Genomic DNA, 7,279 nt, shown 5'->3' with positions numbered 1-7,279 from the left:
GAGAAAACATTCAAGGTCTTCTCTAGAGCTAGGATCCTATGACATTAATGAGGTCACCCAACATCTCTGAATTTTCTCTTCCTTGTATGTACAACGGGAGTAGCTGGCAGGGTGCGGTGGCTCACGCCTGTAATCCCAGCACTTTGGAAGGCTGAGGTGGGTGGATCACCTGAGGTCAGGAGTTTGAGAACAGACTGACCAACATGCTGAAACCCCGTCTCTACTAAAAATACAAAAATTAGCCAGGCGTGGTGGCAGGTGCCTGTAGTCCCAGATACTTGAGAGGCTGAGGTGGAAGAATCATGTGAACCCAGGAGGCAGAGGTTGCAGTGAGCTGAGATCGCACCCATGCACTCCAGCCTGGGTGACAGAACTAGACTGTCTCAAAAAAAAAAAAAAAAAAAAAAGTGAGTAGCCGCACCCGTACCACATGGACAATACAGGGATGGAATGTAATGACATGCGTGAAGTGCTGTGTGAGTGATAAAAGGGCATGTGTGGTTGATATATTTTTAATCCTGGTAGAAGGAGGAGGTTCAAGGCAGAAAACTCATCAAGGCTTAATGACAACAATAGCAGCTTATATTTGTGTGGGTCCATATGCAGCCTCCCTTCATGTTACAGAAGGTAAAGCCCAAGGCTAAGACTCTTCTTGCAAACTAGGTCAAGCAGCAAGCTACAGGTTAGAAACAGGCAAGGCAGCAAAAGAGTCACATGGGTGAACTCTGGGACTCTGCAGTCACACTCTGACTCTCCTGCTTGCAATGGGTGCTCATAAGCAAGCTAGCTAACACCTCAGAGCCTTGGTTTTCCCACCACTAAATGCAAATAATAGGCAATGCTGAGTTATTGCAAAGTTACTTCATCTTTGCAGTAGCCTTCTGTGGTGAGTAGCATATTATCATTATTATTAGTCCTGGAAGAGTCAGCTCAAAGGAATCTGCTTTAAAGTCTTATTGCTCCAAGTGTGGTTCATGTATCAGCACCATTAGCATGCTTGTGGAGTTAAAATGCAGATTCTCAGATCTCAGGTTTGACTTCCTGACTTAAAGTCATCATCTTAACCAGACCTCCCATGCACATTAAATTAGAGAAGCACTGTTTTAAAATGCATTGGCTAGGTGTGGTGGCTCATGCCTGTAATCCCAGCACTTTGGGAGGCCAAGGCAGGTGGTTCACCTGAGGTCAGGAGTTCGAGACCAGCCTGACCAACATGGTGAAACCCCGTCCCTATTAAAAATACAAAATTAGCCGGGCATGGTGGTGCATACCTGTAATCCCAGCTACTCGGGAGGCTGAGGCAGGAGAATCACTTGGACCTGGGAGGTGGAGGTTGCAGTGAGCTGAGATCATGCCATTGCACTCCAGCGTGGGCAAGAAGAGCAAAACTCTATCTCAAAATAAATAAAATAAAATAAAATAAAATAGAATACATCAATCATACAGTGCATAAGTTCTGGCATATGCACTAGCATAAAGGGATTCTCCTATTATAAACCTAGCCCATCTCTTTACTCTCTATCCCACTAGCCCACTGATGACAGCAAAAACTCTCCTCTTAACACTTAACACTTCCAACACTTCCTAGCCGGGCATGGTGGCTCACGCCTGTAATCCCAGCACTTTGGGAGGCTGGGGTGGGCAAAGCGCTTGAGGCCAGGAGTTCAAGACTAGCCTGACCAACATGGCAAAACCCTGTCTCTATTGAAAATGCAAAAAAATTAGCTGGGCATGGTGGTACACGCCTCTAATCCCAGTTACTTGGGAGGCTGAGGCACGAGAATCGCTTGAACCTGGAAGGCGATGGTTGCGGTGAGCTGAGATCGTGCCACTGCACCCCAACCTGGGTGATAGTGAGACCTTGTCTCAAACAAACAAACAAACAAACAAACAAAAACACTTCCTTACTTTGGTTTAAAGTGTTCCATAAAATATTCCTAAGAGAAAAAACTTTAAACCATCATCGTACTACTAGAATGTCAGCTCCATCCATGCAGGTATTTTTGTCTGTTTTGTTCTACAGTGTATCTCAAGTGCCAAGGCCATTGCTTGCGATATACTGGGTGCTCAGTGAATATTTGGCCAGTGAATAAATGAATTGGCCACTGATATAGCAATAGAGATTAATTTATTCGACTGGCCAGCAAATTTGAGAAGACTGGGGACTCGGATCAGGAATGTTGTAAAGGAAGCCTAGAAGAGGGGAAAGGCCCAGAGTGAAGGTTTTTTCAGAGATTTGGGGGTTGATTAAGGAAAAAGACATGACCACAAGGTGGCGGTAGCACACACATGCTTTCTGGGTGATGCTTTAACAGGTTTACACTGGGGAATGTCCTTTACAGCAGGAGTTGGTCAAGGAGGCTATAGTGTGGAGATGGGTTCCTACTCAGCAGAAAAGAAGGGAAGAGGACTCATAGGAAAGAAGAGAATTGGAAAGAGGGCTTACATGGCCAGGTGAAGTCACCCAGCAGCACAGCAGGGAATATCTAGGTCAGAGAGCTCCTATGGGCTAAAGTGGCTTGGGGCCTTTATGGCTTGGAGCTTTTCCTTGGCCAGCAGATATTGGGCACAGTTTCATGGAGTATACAGAGCAGGCAGGTTCTAAATGGATTAACAGAGGCTTAGTGGGGCTATGTTCAAAGCAAATGGATATGCAAACATTTGACTTTGGTTGGTGGGGTTTTGCAGGTCTGGTCTCAGCCTACAGTGAAGAAATTAATAATCAAGGGGCCAGCATACAGAGACCATCTTTGGCTCATTTATACAGCACAAAGCAGGGGCCATGGATTAGGAAAGCCAGGACTGGGGTTCATGCTTAAGTGAGGCTTTTGTTCAACTGGGAGGCGGTGCACAGGTGACCGGGAGGTGGAGGGGCTGAGATGGGAAAGAAAAGCACAGAGAGGGAAGACAAGCAAGCCTCAAGACGAGTGTGGCTTCTTCTGTCACTTCTGAGCCTGACCTATTACAACACGACAGAATCAAGGACAACTATTTGAAAATTCAAGGCTGAATTCAAGTCTTTCATTGGTGAGTCACAGTTTTCCTACAAACTCACTGGGGGGCCCTTGGTCAAGCAACCTCCCCTCCCTAGGCCTCTCTTCCATAAAAGGAGGGAATTAAACTAGATATGTGTCCTCATCAGGCTGACCTGCAGGAGCTTTTTACCAAAAGTGCTCTATCTCCTCCATCCAGAGGTTCTGATTCCCTTGATCTGGGTGTGGGACAAGGACATCAGGATGCCAGGGTTGAGGCCCTCTGGACCACATAAGTGCTGAGTCAGGGACCCTGAGATCAAGTCTTCCCAACTCTCTTGCCTGGCCCTGGCAGTGTCTGCCAATACAAAGGAGGGAGATGGGCTTTAACTTCAAAGAAAAGCTCCCTACTGCATCAGCAGTACATTCTGACTACATGTTAATGTGGGTTGAAGGTAGATTTTCTATTTTCTCACTCACAGGCTGGCTAAAACACATTTCAAGCTTCATTTTTGGGGGAACATAAATTGGGCTTCAACAGGGGGTGTCAAATTGGGGTAAAATTCTTGCACATCTTGGGGAAACCAAATAATCTTGTGTTTTCTCTTCACATAACTATGAAATCCCTAAGCCACAACAGCAAATCTCAACATGCTTGATATTAAGCCCAGTTCTCTCATAAAAGTTTCTGGAGATAATGAAACTCATCTATTGGGTTCTTAGCTTTAAACCTGAGAAAGCTTAAAAAGAGGGAAGATTGGCTTTGACGTCTTGCTTCTGGGTCTCCCTCATGTGTAGCTAAAAGAGTAGTTCAGGAAATATCCACCAGGGGTCAGCATTTTATACACACCTGACTGCTCTGGAAATTTTTTTTTTTTTTTTTTTTTTTTTTATTTTTTTTTAAAATAGAGACGGGATTTCACCATTTTGCCCAGGCTGGTGTCGGACTCCTAGACTCAAGCAATCCGCCCGCCTCAACCTCCCAAAGTGCTAGGATTACCGTGTGAGCCACCACACCCGGACTGGAAGGAATCTTGACAAGGCAAATAATCAGTTTGGTTCTTGCTCTCAAATTAGTGAAGGTCTGGTTTTTCAAGACTCTCTAGGTGTTTCACTCTAAGGAAAAATTTATTTTCCTTCACCTATCAATCAAGCTGAGGTGGAGTCTGACCCCTGACGGGTATCCAATAAATGTTGCCTATTGCCAATGTCTAATCTACAAGGGGTGAGACGCGAGAAGTTCTGCGTCTTCTGTGCCTGCTTTAAAGTCCACTTCCTGTCATCATGTTGTTTGTTGCGGACCTTTTACCTGTATGATTGACTGGTGTGTGGAATTAACACTTCCCTCCTTGCCTGGGGGAACACACACCACATACTGGAACTCAGCACAGGAATCCCAACGGCGTGCCTGCAAGGGAAATGTGTACTTTTGTGTGTTGGTGGGTAGTGGACAGAACTCGTAAAACAGATAGATAAAATACCCAGGCACTCACTACAGTAGGGAATGGATCTGTTCCATTCCCTACTGTATGGAATGCAGCTATGGCTGCATTCTTTCCCAGGGACAGATGACACAGTCAGATGACTCAGGGAACTTGACTTGCTTGGAGTCAGAGCAGAGGAAAGATCTTAGTGACCAGTGACCTCAAGCTGCCCCACCTGAGCGCTCCACCTCCACTCCAAGGGACTTCCTGCCAAGAGATCAGTATGTCTGTGTCTGGAGTCAAGACACATCTTCCTTAGGCCCCAGTGGAGTCACACTGACATCTTCGCCTTCCCTCCTTGGCAGTGTTTATTATAAGTCACAGGAGTTTAGTTTTCTTTCAACACAGGCCTGTGGTTGGAGCACAGGGAGCTAGGCTGGGGCTAGAAATTGCTAACCTAGTAGGCAATGGTAAGGATTCTAGTCTGTCCTAAGGCATAAACAGGCCTTGGACACTCTGAAGTTTGTCCTTTCACCACCCCATGCTCCACTTCTAAGTCTCTCTCTCCCCATCTGCACCCCTTAGTTCCTACAAAAATCTCCTCAAAGCGAGGCTCTTGGACAATTTGTTCCATGAAGACATCAAGGACTGTCCATACCAGCCCTCAATAACCCTCTCTTCTAAACTCCATGAGGACCTGTAGCCCAGACCCCTGATCTGCATGACGCCTCGGGGGTCTTTCCAGAGGTGTATGTTTTAACCATCCCATGAGCACCTTAAAGTAAAGATTCAGTGTTTTGCTGTTTACGCTCCCTAGAGCACCTGGGCCCTTATCTGAAACTGATGAAAACTCACTGCCGACATATTCTGAAGTATATTCGTTTATTTATTTATTTTTTATTTTTCCACAGGTTAATGGGGTACAGGTGGTGCTTAGTCACATGTGGTAAGTTCTTCAGTGGAGATCTGTGAGATCCTGGTGCACCCACCACCCAAGCCATATACACTGCACCCTATTTGTAGTCTTTTATCTCTCATCCCTCACCCACCCTTCCCCCCAAGTCCCCAAAGTCCATTGTATCATTCTTATGCCTTTGTGTCCTCATAGCTTAGCTCCCACGTATCAGTGAGAACATAAGATGCTTGATTTTCCATTCCTGAGTCACTTCACTGAGAATAAGACTCTCCAATCTCATCCAGGTCACTGCAAATGCTGTTAATTAATTCCTTTTTATGGCTGAGTAGTATTCCACCATATATCTATATCTATCTATCTATCTATCTATCTATCTATCTATCTATCTATCTATCTATCACAGTTTCTTTATCCACTCATTGATTGATGGGCATTTGGGTTGCTTCCACGATTTTGGGATTGCAAATTGTGCTGCTATAAACATGCGTGTGCAAGTATCTTTTTCGTGTAATGACTTCTTTTCCCAGTAGTGGGATTGCTGAATCAAAGGGTAGTTCTACTTTTAGTTCTTTATGAAATATATTAGTTTAATATGCACTTCCCATTTATTCTTCTCCCTTAGAATACTCTACCCCAGAGATCCACTTGGCTTATTCCTTCTTCTGCGTTGAGGCCTCTGCACCCATGGTTCCCTATCCAAGAGGTCTTTTTTGACCACCTTATCTAAAATAGCATTTGCCTCCTGAAAGCTACCTGTATCTCCTTTGCTTACTGTTTCTGTACTTTGCTTTATTTTTCTTCCTAAAAATGATTACTGGGTGGTCATGGTGGCTCACGCCTGTAATCCCAGCACTTTGGGAGGACAAGACGGCCAGATCGCCTGAGGTCGGGAGTTTGAGACCAGCCTGACCAACATGGAGAAACCCCATCTCTACTAAAAATACAAAATTAGCTGGGCATGGTGATACATGCCTGTAATCCCAGCTACTCAGGAGGCTGAGGCAGAATTGCTTGAACCAGGGAGGCAGAGGTTTTGGTGAGCCGAGATGGCCCCAGGGTACAAACTGGGTGTCTCTATGTTCACCCATGGTGTGTGAAGAAAGCCTGTAAGTCCCCACACTCCTCCTTCTCTCTGTGAGAGCCACAAAACCTCAAAGAAGCAGGTGTGGTGGAATTAACTGGGAAGAAAGAACGACTTTCGAAATAGTGATTAAAGGATCATAGCAGAGCCACTGAACATGAGATGGCACTGTCAACACGCCCCAGCGTCACCACCCGATAGGGCAGGATCCCTAGGCCTGGCTTGCTGCTTATGATTGTTCTCTATCTGCCAGTCCCCAATGCCCACAGTTCTGTTGCTGTCTTCTGTGAAGGATTTCACTTCTCCTGACCTCCTGCCACTCCAAGTGCATCCAGGGTTCACCTTTGGCTCTCCAAACACAGATCAAAGTTCTCTGCTAAACATAGAGTCCATCCACTCCAGAAGGGCAGAACTTTAAAATTATAGTTATCTTTAACATCAAACTCTTCGACAGAACTTGTACCCCTTTCAGACCAGGGGGCAACCTCCTGCTGAAAGTATGCCTCCCCCACGCCCCTTCTGAGAAACTCAATTCAGAACATTGTGCTACAGAGAGCAGGGGGGAAGGGGGCCAGCTCCAGACAGAGCCGATTTTCAGATAGGCCATTTGCAAGTGGAAAGGGACAAGAGTCTGTAGTTTGAAATCATAACTCTCAGGGATGAGGTCCAGCTACATCTTTTAATAGCCAAGTGATTTTTGTACCAGCTCCTGAAGCTCATTTCATTCATTTAGAAAATCATGGCTGGGCACAGTGTCTCATGCCTATAATCCCAGCACTTTGGGAGGCTCAGGTGGAAGGATCACTTTAGGCCATGAGTTCAAGACAAACCTGGCCAACAGAGCAAGAGCCCTCATCTCTACAAAAATTTTTTAAAAATTAGCCAG

This window comes from Macaca thibetana, chromosome 13 (genome assembly GCF_024542745.1).
Source record: "Macaca thibetana thibetana isolate TM-01 chromosome 13, ASM2454274v1, whole genome shotgun sequence".
NCBI lineage: Eukaryota > Metazoa > Chordata > Mammalia > Primates > Cercopithecidae > Macaca > Macaca thibetana.
Note: the sequence above shows the minus strand (reverse complement) of the source record.